A 13,577-nucleotide genomic window follows, 5' to 3' on the forward strand; every position below is an offset into this window, starting at 1 on the left:
ATAATTAATACCGTCGCCGTCATCCCTGGTCCCTGTAGCCATGGCAATGAGAAGATTTTCCCTCAGGTCCCCCCTGGTTGTCAAGCAGCAGTTGGCCAATGAGGAGAGTCAGTGAGTGTGTGTGTGTGTAAATATATAGTATGCTAGCGTGGCTTTAAGCTGCAGGTACCACACTTCAGTCAGGTACATTTCCTGTGAATCAATATATACAACATCTTATCAACTAGGAACACATTTGGAAAAGAAAATGAAAGTTACATTAAACCCTAATCTTGAGAGTGAAAATCATCTGGATTTGACTCTGTGGGTTTCAAATACTCAAGGATTTTTACTTTTTGACGGCAGTGCAGCTGCTGTTTGCCAAAAGAAAAAAATACGTTTGCATCTGGCAATTACAAAAATGTGCTTTTTTCTTTATGCATCAGTGTCTCTTTGTGTAGCTATTAACAAATTTTTGATTTACCGTAATAGATTGCAAAACTAAATATTCAGCAATCCACAGAAGCTTCACAGAGAATTGTGACCTCTACACCATGTCATAGGTACTTACACTTAAAACTTTTTGAAAATTGAATTTAAATTTAGTTCAAGTCCTGAAACACAAGTACTCATATTCATCACTTATAGTCTGCATGGAGTCAAAGCCTTGCACACTTTAAACTTTTACTTTTGGATGCAGTTTGGGTGCAGCCTGCAAAAGTGATCATCAGCAATTAGACTTTCCAATTTAATTTTTGAGTCTTCTACAGTCAATCGTCTGATTTTTACATTTGCTGCATGAGGAACTTTTACCTTCAGTGCGAGGTCGTTCTGCTGCAGAGCCTCTTTTGCCCAGACAGGTGAGTACAAAAACCACAAAGAGGGGCACCAACAATGCCATGTTGCCTGGCAACAGTGTGTAAAAAAAACAACCTTTGTTGAGCATACAAACCACATAATCATATTGTTCATAAAAATTATATGAGCAATACTTAAGAAACACCTCAGTTTTAATTCAATATCAACTCATCATCAAGTGGTGGATGACAATAAGAGCATATACAGTAACATTATGAACTGGTAAAAGACTGAGAAGCATTTACATTTTCCTGACAGTTAATGTCAGTGGTTTTTAAAGTCATGTGTTCTTTACCCTAAATCCTTTCAGGAGGTTTCATCCTGATAACACATGTCCAGTCTTTGGAGGGGGGTGGGGGTGGGGGGGTTCAACAATGTAGGCATGACCAAGTGAGTTCTCCCACTTTTCATTCTGGTGTTATGAGGTACAGAATAACATCATCTAATCCAATGAACCTGGCTGCAGGGATTTGTTTCCATTCAGCCACAAGAGCTTAAGTGAGGTCTGATGTTGGGTGATAAGGCCTAGCTCACATTCGGGGTTCCAGTTCATCCCTAAGGTGTTGCAGCTGAGTTCAGGCCAGTAAAATTCTTCGAGAGTCATATCAGCAACGATTGTTCTACCTGTGATCATTTTGCACCATTTCCAGTCACATTGATTTTAGTTTTTTGTTCTTTACAGTAATCTTTCCATGTGTGTTGTCCTCCTCTTCCTCTGCTCTCGTATCTGTCAACTGCATTGGCTTTTATGGATTGAATCGCAATGAATATGGGAAGCAAACAAGTTGTGACAATGCACTTGAAAAGGATTATGGGATACTTGACATTTGTATGTGTGTGTATGTGCTTCTGCCCATGTGCATCAGAAGGTGTCCTGGTGGTCCTCTGTTTTTCTTTCAGGCCCTCTAATCCTTTTAAATCAGCTTTGTTAATCCCACTTTCTTCTCACAGCTGCTGAAGCCTCATGCAGGCACATACAAGTATTGTTATACTGTGCATATGGGCTGTTTTTTCTGATATTTTTCTGAATATGCTTGTTTGCTGGCTTACAAAGGCAGAAACAGATGAGAAGACTGATATTGGCTTCATCTCTGTGAGTCCAGTACAGCGATAGCTTCAGAAACATTGAGGCCATTAACAATGAAAACCTAAATATTTGCAAAGAAAAACACAATGGATGAGGATGAAATGAACATGGAGGCATTACTGTATATAACCACTAAATGCTGAATCACAGCAAAATAAAGATTTTGTGTTTTTTATTTTAAGTTAGAAATTAGGTTTAGATTAAGTTATTTTAAGTGATTCAAGATCAAAAGTAAGCTAATTTCTATTTCATTTTGCGTTACTCCCAGAAGTTTGATCACAGGATCAAATATGTTTATTCATATGTTTATTTCTGGTACGAGTATTGATTCATCACTTTATTATACATTAGCTTTAAGTTTGCTAGTAGGGGCAGGCGAGAGGGTGTGTATGTGTGTGTGTCTCTGTGTGTTCGAAGTCAGTTCAGCCTCTCCCTGAACTCAGCACTTGTCAGAAACTCTGCTCCTATCTGGTTCTTTTTTCCCCCTGTCTTTTCTGTGCAGTTACAATCATCTACATGATTGACAGAACCCAAGGTTTTCCTGTTGAACCTTGCATTGTAAACAAATGACTAATTATTCGCTTCACCCATCCATGGTTTAATATTGTGGCTGATTCGCATATTTCTCTTTGTGGTGTCATCTCAGTTTAAAGTCTGTTACACAATAAGCCAGTGGGTTCAAGAAAAAAAGTTACATTGTACATTATGGACTTGAGCAAACTGCTTGTGGTAGCAGGAAGATATCATTAAAAAGAGAGGATCATGCTTCTTTATTAATATTGAAAATACACCTGTGCTACCTGATTTAACCTAAACATGACTTTAAGAATGCATAAGGTTCATTGGCCTTATTTATTTTTCATTAATTTCAGTGAAATAGTTTGCTTTTATTGTCTTAAGTGTCTAATTAAATGTGAAACAATGTTTAGTCAGACTGGTAGAGATGTAACAGAAACAGAGGAAAGGAAGGAAGGGTAAGTTAATGTGAGATACAAAAGCAACACAGCCACTCCCTTGTGCTGCCAGTGGGATTTCTTTTTTTGTTTGGCAGCTTTGCCCTTTTTCTCCTTCACCTAATTTCTCTCAAATATTCTCTCCAACTCTCCCATCACCCCCTTCCAAAAGATCTGTTTATGGAGGCACAGTCTTTGAACTGCAGCAGTCTTTATAGTTCAGAGGCTGTGAGATGGCAGCTGCTAATGTCAGTGCTGATGATGCTTCCCCAACCTGGTGAATAGTCCTAACACTTTTGCACAGCCAGCTCACCGAGTCAAGGTGCCAATAGTTCTGAATTCTCAATTTAGAGAAGTCAGATGGGGTGAAGGTGAAAGGTGAAAGGTGCCAAAATAGTATTTTTTTTTTTTTCAAAATGAGGCTCTCCATTAATGTATTCAAGGAAAACAAAGATGAATGAGACCAACAGCCTGGAGATGTTAAGCGTTCGAGTTGTTGCTAGAGAGAGGCTGCATTCTCCAGCTAGCATGTCAACACAGAATTAGCATCTGGAAGCCCCAGGGACAGTCACACTGGGAAGCCCCCTTTTCCCAAGCTTAGGAAACCCTGAGAAGTGACACAAAGCTGCAGGGAGAAAGGGAAACAGATCATGATGAGGACTGCTCTTATACAGAGTCTGCAGCTGTGTCTGTTTCAGGTTCCTTCTTCTGCAAAGGCTGCAGGCTGTCCTTGACAGGGCTGAGGGTCAGTAGGACGAATCTGCTCATCATCCTAAAGTAAACACTCAATACAGGAATCATGTTCATCTTCAGCTCATGCCTTGGGCCCTCTAGACATAATTATCTATATGAGCAGTGTACACTACACAGAGGGTTGCACAGCACACAAGTAGAGGTAGGAGTAGAGCAGGTTCATGACACCAGTGTGATCTGGGTAGCAGGAAAGTACCACTGTTCACTGTTTTCCTAATTACAAAGCTGGTAGCCCTTTCTGACTGCTGGCATTGAGCCATGGTATAGGCCTCCTACAAAGATCACGGTATGAATTTATGGTGGTTTTCTTTACAGTTCAGAGAATTCTGAAAGACAGAGAATGGGCTTTTTGTTTATCAGGGGTCACATTCAGGCTGTTACTCTCTGAGTAGGCATTGAAAGTTCATCTGCAAGGAACATCAAAGGTTGATTGAACCTTGAATAAAGTGGGGAGGCCTGAGTGGCAGAGGTGGCGCTGCCACAATGCTTAATGTCTCTCTGCGTAGGAAAACAATAGCTTCTGCCAGCACAAAACATTTCTTTTTTTCTTTTAACATTCATGTGTAGAGGATGTAATAGTGCTGTCACAGCATAGGTTGTGCTGCTACTAACAAATCCTAACATATGCTGAATGGCTCTGTTGTCAATGGCAAAAAAGGATATCTCAAGCACTCGTTATCTCCCTCAACTGGGTGATTGTGCGCGTCCGGCATCCCCTTGTATCGCCAACTGTGCATTGAGATTGGTTTTGGTTTCAGTTCATTCAGTTTAGAGTGCAAATGCTGGCCAAAACTGAGCAAAAATACTTCAGGTATAAGAGTTATCATTCATTGTTCATCAGACTCAACATAAGGGTCCCTCACTATCATCAGCACATCAACTCTCTCATCTCCGTCTTTCACCACCACTTCATCTATCCTCTGACCAACTTTTGACTTATATTCAATATCTAAGCAATTATGACAGGCCAGCTCATATTCAGATTTTGTTGAAAAGTATAGTTTCAAACTCATGACATTGTTGAGAGACCTAAGAGGGGCATATGTTGTTTGTCTCTACCGTTTCTCAGTCAATGTCTCCTCACGGCTAACAAACTGGTACAACACACACTTACGTCTTGTCACACTTTTCTGTGTCACTGTCAGTTATTTCACCCTGTATGTAATTTTATTCCTCTCTTCACTTACTGCTTTCTTCAGGTCTTCTGTTTTACTGAGGAAATCACTCTTTCCAGCTGACTCACAGCGGTCTATCATACGTTCATTCACCTCGCTTTCCAGTTTGAAATGCTGCTGTATATCTGGTGTTGTTATTTCAGGTTTCATAATTCAAGTCAACAACCCTGTGTGCATTTCTGGCTCATATTTATCTTCATTCAAATTATGCTGTGATTTAACCTAGTTTTCTATTCCCCAGTTAGTTCTGCTGTTCTTCACAATTAGCATCCAACACTAACTGGCTCTAAGTTAGCAATTAGTGTCCTCTCCCACAATAAAACACTTCATTAATAACTGCAGGTCTCTCTCCTCTCTGCCATCAGAAATACAAATAGATACATCAAAGCAATTCAATTAGATGCCCACAAAACACAAAACAGAGATTATAATATTAAGCAAATGAGGATTCAGTGAACAACTGGGCACAGCTGAGTTAACTATAAGCAATCTAGATGTGCCAGGAGAGGGCGCTGACTATGAATTGGCACGATAAACTTATTATCTTGGAAGAAAGACATAAAAACTGGATTTTTAGATATTTTTGGTTTGATTTGGTTTTTCATTAATTTTGGAGTTAGTTGCTCCACAGTAGATGAGATATGACACCAACAGCACAATCCACTTAAGCTCAACCTCAACCACAACAGTCTCTGCACTGAGGACATTTTATCATTGACTCTACTGAGCCCTTAAAGCTGTGCTTCTATTCTTACATTCAAAATAATGTGAAACCATCAACAAGAATTTTTATTGCATCACTTCTATGCATCCATTAGTGACAAAACAGGGCAACAAAGCATCGTTTCCTGGCACGACAAGTGTTCAATAACACCACAATATGTTAAAAGGCATGGGTTTGCATATGGGCGGTATGGACATGTCACTACCGATATTTTAGGCTGACACAATTGTCCCTACCAAACTTGTCTGTGTTATCTTTGGAGTGAAGTCAGATACTTCCAGTGTGCCTTGTCACAAGATATGCCTCCAAGATGATCATTTAGGCATGTTATGCTAGCATTTGATTCGCTTATTGGGAAGGGGCTTGAAAGCTGACACCACATGCAAATTTGATGATTAAAATATCAACTGTCAAACACAGAGGAGGTGAGAGCTGATAAGTGTGCTGACAACAGTTGGTTATCATGGCTGTCAGTCTGTACCTCAAGCGTGGACAAAAATGTAGTCTTTCAGATGACCTCCATTTCCTCTGTTGTCTGCTCTGCAGAACACACATAATGTAAATTTGTCCATGCCAACACATTTTGTGCTTTGTAGATATCATGCATGGTGCAACCAAAAACAGACAGGATATTAGGAGCTGTAACAGAAAAGTAACAGGTAGTAAATCAACTAGCCAGAAGCAAAGGTGATTTAAACTGTAGAAATACTAGCTTCCTAATGTCACCAACCTTTATGTTAAGCAGCCAGGTTGCCAGCAGGACTGAATATAAAAAGTCTGGCTATAACAAAATATGACTTGACTTTAAGTCTAGAAATCCCATGAGAATGCCATCTAGCAGCAGGCTAGAGCAGAGCAGCAAGTAGAGTAGGTTGATGAGGAAATAGTAATGCCCTAACACCCTAAAGTTAACTAGGAAATGGTGAAATGGTGATCCAGGTTTTGTTAAAAGCTTCACTGCAGAGTTCCAAACCAGTTGGACCTGCACTATGGAGGAGCTATTATAATTTCCTAATAGGACATGATTATAGGATTTGATTTTGAATTTCTTTGCACTGACCTGATTTTCTGAGGTGATGCTTTTGAGAAAAACAATCTGACTCAAACAGAATTTTCACATATTGTCTTTAAATTCAGATGAGAATCAAAGAGAAAACATTTGCACTGTACGCTGCTCAAATATTCCTAAGGCCATGGTATTGCACCACTCATTAACAGATCTCACCCAGCCAGAAAGACATGGAATTAACATGAAAAAAAAAGTTATGGGTAATAACAGCGTTTAAAGGCTGGTTAACTGAGAGGAAAATGCCACCAGATTCACGGCCTAGAGGCAAAGACCCTGGATCAAGAACCACCATCTTTTAATCCTGCAGTGCAAAACTCAAACACTGGAGCAATTATGGTCTGGATAAATCAATACCTCAAAGGAAATGACACAGTGAAAAGGCTTCCTTTCACACAGTCAATGAAGTATTAAGGTTGGTAATCTATCTATCTATCTATCTATCTATCTATCTATCTATCTATCTATCTATCTATCTATCTATCTATCTATCTATCTTAATAAGAGTGTTTTCAGAATATAAAAATAAATATAACATTTAACATTTATATAACACAGTGAAAACTGCAGAGGGTACGATTGAGGACCAGTGTCACAGTCTATTGACTCAGAGTGTCTGACACTCCAAAGGAGGCAGGAATGACTTCCTGTGCCACTCTGTGGAGCATCGTGGTGAAATCAGTCTGTCACTGAAGGAACTCCTGCGTCTCACCAGGACATTGTGGAGTGTGTGTAAGATACTGTCCAAGATAGCATGTAATTTGAACAGCATCCTCCTCTCTGACACCACCATCAGAGAGTCCAGCTCCATGACATCACTGGCTTTCCAAATCAGTTTATTGAGTGTGTTGGCATCCACTACCCTCAACCTGGTGCCCCTGCAAACAGGATAGCACTGACCACCACAGACTCATAAAACATCCTCAGCATTGTCCAGCAGATGTTAAACAACCTCAGCCTCCTTAGGAACCAGAGGAGGCTCTGGACCTTTTTGTAGACAGCGTCAGATTTCTTAGTCCAGTCCAGTTTATTGTCTATGTACAATCCCAAGTATTTTTATTCCTCTCCTGTGTCCACCGCGGTCAATTGGATAAAGATGAGTGCCTCAGAACCTTGGTCCTCCTCAGGTCCACTACCAGCTCCTTGGTCTTCGTCACATGTAGCTGCAGATGGTGTTGCTCACACCATTTGACAAAGCTGTCCACCGTAGCCCTGTACTCAGTCTCATGGCCCTTGCTGATACATTCAACTATGGTCAAGGCATCAGTGAACTTCTGGTGACTGATATACTCTGGTAACAAGGTTCAGTTCCACAGGACAGGCTGCAAAGGCTCCAAAATATCAAGCTATCACAAGTGCTTCCCGCTGATAAAGTTGTTTTTTTTTTTTTTGGTGTAACAGCTTAAAAATAAGCAGGGGGGGTTAAAATGCATATAAATATGATAGCTATAGAAGCAGTAACCTTGAAGTTAATGGTACTGCAAACCCAGTTGTTTCAAGGTTTCCCACACATCAGCTCTATCTTCAAAAAAAAGAAAAACATAAATAAATAAAATAAAATAAGATAAAATATTATAAGAGAAAAGAAAAGTTCACAAGAAACTTGCAAGAGCAGTTAAGTTCACTGGCACTGTGTGTCTGTCTGGAGCTGGGCGTGGTTACTTACCTTCTCCTGCTGCATCCTCACCCACACACCTGTGGTTCTTTGCCTGCAATCAATTACACCTCCTGCCTGCTGTATGAAAGACTGGCTCTTCCATTACATTTCTGCCAGATTGTTCTGTCTGTTGCTGTGGTATCAGCATCAGTCTTAATATTTTTGTGCTCTCTTTGTGATATTTGCCTTCTGGAGATATCTAACATTTTGCCTTCAGTCTCCCTCTTCTGTTCCACTGTGCCCAGCTCCTCCTTGTGGCCTCCTTGAATCTCTCTGATTTTCCTGTTTCTTCCCAGGATTCCTGGATCACCTGTTTTACCCTGCCTTCTTGACCATACACCTTGTTTTCACTCTTAACGCTTTGGACATTTCAAGTACTGTGTTTTTGAGTAAATACTTAGATATAGTTTTGATTAAACCATTGAACTTTATCTCCTTGTGTCATTGCTTGGTGTTGTGAGTCCCAAAATCATTTCAGGTGCTCATGTTCTCTATGTTACTGGGACATAGAGAACATATGCTTTGGCTACACATATTAGTAGAACCATTATTGATACTCATCTTTGCATGGAATTTGTTGTTGATGATAATTTTAAAAAATAATAATACTGAATATTGTTTTCTGACTTGAACACCAAGTGAACCAACTAGAAGCTGGTTTGGTAAACACCCTGAATTATTATTTTTTGTATTGTAAGGTTTCCACTTTTAGTTGAGTGAAGGTTGTGAACACTTGTTCAGCCTCTGCAAACAGTTTTTATACACAGGTGAGCTCCAAAGCAAAGGTCTGAAAATAATGACCACCCTTTCAATATAGGCCACATTAGCATCACATTAACCTTTGGAAAGTGTGTGTGTGAGCCAGGGTTAGAGGAGAAAAGGGTCGAATTCTTTCTCTCCTCCAGTTGTCTCTTTCTCTCCGTCTCTGGATTTTCCCCTTCTTGTCCTCCTCCTCTTAGTCTGTCTTCTAGGATTCATCTTTCTGACAAGCACTTTCTTCCCTACTGTGTTCTCTCTTTTTTCTCTTCTGTCATTGCTCCACCTTTTTTGTAAGGCAATCTGCTTCTAACATGTATTAAATTTGTTTTCAGAGATATATTTATGTATGGTTTTCATTTTTTCCCTAAAAGTATTATTATGTATAATTCTGATGTATATATGGCTTGTACATAAGGATGGGAAAAAGACTCTGGCAAAGATTAACTCGCCCCTTATGTGGGCATTATTGTATGTTAAACAACATACAACTGCCCCTTAAATACCCTCTCAGGAGCTTACTGGAGTAAACCAAACCACCAGTGTGGGAGTTCAATTTACATGTACATATAAACAGACAAAATGGGCAAACAAATATGTACAGTTTATTTAGCTCTGTTTACAAAACACTAAGGAATTACAGAGCAAAACATAAATGTAATAACCCAAATTAACATCAGAACATTCACAGAAACACAACTCCCATTTGAAGCTGCACTGTTAGCTGTTTCTTCATTCACAGCACATTTCTGCTTTTCAGTGCCACCTTTAAGCCAAGAGAGAGTGACTGTCATAGTCAAATATTTTAACCTTTTAGAAAGTCTATTCATGTTTGCAACTGTGAAAACAAATCTGTTTAGTAGTTTAAAAAAGTAAAAGCAAAAGGTTATTCATGTCTCTGCCACTGCTTCGTCTCACTTCTCTCCCCTCAAAAAACATCACGAGAATGATAACACCTCCTCTTCCTCATCAAGCCCTCACCAGTTACACCAGTCTCATACATTCACAGAGACACAGAATCAGCAGCGTGTGTTTAATGGTGCGATGAACTGTCCTGTCTGACTGACAGCTTCCTCACAGTCTGAAAAAACAGGATTAACAGTAACTGACCCGAGGCACCACAGTATACTGTATATACAGTATTTATATGTGTGTTGCTTTCCTTTCTCACTGGCCTTTATTATGGACAGCGGCACAGTACAACCAGCTTTGAAGGATCAGAAAGCAGGGAGAGACAAAAGTCTGACAATTAAAGAAGCTTTAAAAGGGACATGCTGGGAAATTGGGGAAACAGGCTTGGTTTTCGTCTTACCCAGAGTCAGATGGATGATGGATCATAGTTTCACCTGTACTGTACAAAGAGATGTTTAGCCTAGCTTAGTGTTAAGATTCAATCATAAGACAAAATCTAAAATCAATACTCTTTGAATTTGACCAATTCAACTTTTTTCATAGATCATTTTGATTCTGTGAACATTCATTTACATCTATTTATTCTTTGTGGTTATTTTTCGGGAAAAATTGTTAGGTTTGATGGGTTTACTCAAAAATCTGACATTCTGGATAAAACTTGCCAAAACATTCGTCATCCATTTTCTGTATCGTTTATCCTTCAGGGTCGTGGGGGGCTGGAGTCTATCCCAGCTGACTACAGATGAGAAGCGGGGTTCAACCTGGACTGGTCGTCAGTCAATCGCAGGGCTGACACACAAAGACAGACAACCACACACGCACACACTCACACCTAAGGGCAATGTACGATGTAGAGTTGCCAATTAACCTAATGTGCATGTTTTTGGGACTGTGAGGGGAAGCCAGAAGAAAACCCACGCTGGCACAGGGAGAACATGCACACATGGGAGAACTCCACACAGAAGGGTTTGAACCTTGAACCCTCTTGCTGTGAGGCAATAGTGCTCACAGTCTTCAGACCAGTGTTGGTCTACCATAAGTTACAACTTGTCTCTTCAGAAAAAAAAAAACGAACTCTGAAAAACTTTATGTGAATTTGTTTAATAGAGTTAAAATCATATATGTAGGTTCCCTAACATATACTCTCTGAGCATCGCACACAGAGTGACACTTTGCACAGGAGGTCTGTCAGCTTAAGGAACTTTTTCTCGTCCCATTTTGCATTTGCAACAATACAACACAATAAGTGTTTGCTTTTGGCCATGGCCCACCATTAAGAGGGTTTTACAGTGCAGATTTGGCCCTTCGAGGGAAAAGTGAGGCCACCCCTGCTCAGGACCATTTAGCTTTCCAGCTGTAGGCCTGTAACCTGAGTCTTACTTGCTAATTACTTACTAAATTCAACATGTACCAGATTTGCATTGGTGTGGCATTGTTTGAATCAGGATCTCATGGTTTATGAAAAGGATGACAGGAAGATTATGAGAGGAAAGAAAGGATATATATTTCTTGTAAGTAGCTGAGATATTGCTAATTTGTTTGTCTGTGGCTAAAACAAATTATATCATGATATACAGTAATTATGTCTAAATCTTAACAAAGCTTAACAAATTTCTTCATATGATGATACTTTTAGTGACAGTTCTTGCCCCTGAAGGGTGGTACGTTTGATCAGCTTTTGTCGTCCATCACCTGCAAACACAGAAAAGGTAACTGCAACACTTAGCTGCAGTGAGGTCCCACTGTTATTTTTAAACTAGATCCAAGTAGAATTTAAAAATTGCGTGTGTGTGTGTGTGTCCATCGTCCCTCCTCTCTCCTCCCTCCCAGTTTTAAGCCCAGTGCTGAGCCATTAATGGAGGACAAGCCTGTTAGAGCAACACGCCACGCTTTACTAGCAACACACCAGGGACACGCAGAGACGGGAAAACATACACACACACACACAAACACACAGACAGACAGAAAACTCACACTCACACAAAAAGTACAGCGAAATGCACCAAAACCAGAACACATACACATGGAGGAATACTTTGGGAACAACAAGCATTCAGTTCCATAATAGGCAACTGAAAAACACTAAACACACGCGTACACACATCCCAGTAGAGTACACCACCATAGCAACGGTCTGCAAACAGCTAATCTATTCAGTGATGCAGCAGTCGTCTCTCAGCATGAGCAGAGCCTCCAATTATACCTTCATTTGTTTGTCAGTTGTTTAGAAGTGAACACAAAAACCAGCAGAACATCAGTTTACAGTGACTGGTGGAATGCATTATGGTTATCAGTGGTATGACCTGTATGCCTCTCTTCTTTACTGTTTCTCCTGTTTTTATGTGTTCTGTGTGTTTTAAATTGTTATTTATGTGATTGTTTATATGTAAAATTTCTTATACTGTGCCATCTTGACCAGGACCGGAAGAAGAGATGTCATATCTCAGCAGGACCTTCCTAGCTAAATAAATACATACATACATACATGCATACATACATGCATACATACATGCATACATACATACATACAGTACATACATACATACATACATATATACATACATACATACATACATACATACATACATACATACATACATACATACATACATACAGTACATACATACATACATACATACATGCATACATACAGTACATACATACATACATACATACATACATGCATACATACATACATACATATATACTGAAGATACATACACATTAAACTTCAGCTCCATTTGTTAGACGTCATACAACATGACTTTTCTCTATTCTTTGGAACAAAATGCTTCAGGGGACAGTGATAGCATAAATCCTGGTCACAATCAATGCACACAATGTCACAATGTGCTTTGCATATGCTATATCAGTTTATTCTGCAGGATTTCATGTTTTATTTCTTAATATTATCTGATTCTGTAGATGTGAGTCATAGTAGCAGCAACATTGTGGATATTTAGCTCTAAACTTTCTGACAATGTCACCAAAACTCAGTGCAGTCAAGAGCTTCTGTTTTGGTTTGGCAACCAACTATTACAAATTTAAAACAAATTATATGAGCTTTTCAAAGTTGGAAGCTGTTGTGTTTGACAGACAGATTATGTCCAGTTTGAGTAACTTGAGAATCAGGTGAAGTTACTGCCAGATCTGGTCTGGGTGACCAGTGATCTGGCTGCTGGCTGATTGGGTGGATACCAGAAACTCTGGTCGACTGTCTTGCAGTTTGATCAATGTCACTGTGTGATTTCCAGTCCAACTCCTCAAAAGATCCCTTATAAACTTTAGTGAGTTTTTTATCAACATTAGTGGGGTAGTGGTATTTTACGTTATTGCTGAGAGTTAAAACAAAACAGAAGACAAAAAGAAGATATTTTGAATAGAAATAAAGGACAATACAATACTTGATAACATTTTGAGGTTTTGCAATATATTGTCTGGTATATTCCAAATTCCAAAAATAAGCAGAAATATATTTACATGATTTTGTTTCATCTGCATACCATAATTTTCTACCATGAACATATAGAGATGGTTAGTTTAGATGATGTCTGCCTTCTGTAAGAAATATAATGACAGCTCCAAGCAAGAAAATATAGGCTGTTTTTGAAAGAAGGAACAAAATAGTATTTCTTTCCATTTTCTTTCCACAAGCTT

The sequence above is a fragment of the Scatophagus argus genome, chromosome 11 (assembly GCF_020382885.2).
Source record: "Scatophagus argus isolate fScaArg1 chromosome 11, fScaArg1.pri, whole genome shotgun sequence".
NCBI lineage: Eukaryota > Metazoa > Chordata > Actinopteri > Scatophagidae > Scatophagus > Scatophagus argus.